Source organism: Anopheles ziemanni, chromosome 3, assembly GCF_943734765.1.
Source record: "Anopheles ziemanni chromosome 3, idAnoZiCoDA_A2_x.2, whole genome shotgun sequence".
Taxonomy (NCBI): domain Eukaryota; kingdom Metazoa; phylum Arthropoda; class Insecta; order Diptera; family Culicidae; genus Anopheles; species Anopheles ziemanni.
The window spans coordinates 19,163,055-19,163,612 of NC_080706.1; the positions used below are offsets into that span (position 1 = coordinate 19,163,055).

Below are 558 nucleotides of genomic sequence, written 5' to 3' on the forward strand. Positions count from 1 at the left end.
GAATACGATTGACATCGTTGTAAATCGTACAATTGATATAAGTATTGGCATTCTTTTGAAGCAAAGAGTCGGCATGATTCAACTAAATGCTTATTTTATTGCATATCAAAACAATTTTAGAAACGTTTAATGATAAAAAAATCTCCTTTTTCCACGATTTCAATGTATAAAAATGTTACACATTGCAATATTCCGTGCTACAAAAATAATACTTCCCTTGAGGAAGTTTCACCTCTTGGGGCTCGTCCGGGATTTGAACCCGGGACCTCTCGCACCCGAAGCGAGAATCATACCCCTAGACCAACGAGCCGATGTTTCATGCCATGCTCGGGAGCAACCAAGATCGACGCGCGCAACCCTCAGCAGAAATGCTTTCTTAAGAGCGCTGGCCCAACACGCCGTCTCAAGGGAGCGGACTTATAAATAAACGCGTGGCCTCGAAGTACCCGGGAAGGGGCTCACGCCCGAAGCCACACCAGTGCGCGAAGTAGCGACTGCGATTGGTCAGTGCGCCTGTCCGGCAGCGCGAAACCTTGTAACAAGCGATAGAGAGCAGTG

General features: G+C 46.8%; 1 non-coding gene across 1 annotated transcript; it reads right to left on the reverse strand.

Annotated features, from left to right (window-relative positions):
- Positions 1-238: 238 nt before the first annotated feature.
- Trnap-cgg (transfer RNA proline (anticodon CGG)) lies at positions 239-310 on the reverse strand. Its single transcript has one exon. It is a non-coding gene; the product is annotated as a tRNA-Pro (tRNA).
- Positions 311-558: the final 248 nt, after the last annotated feature.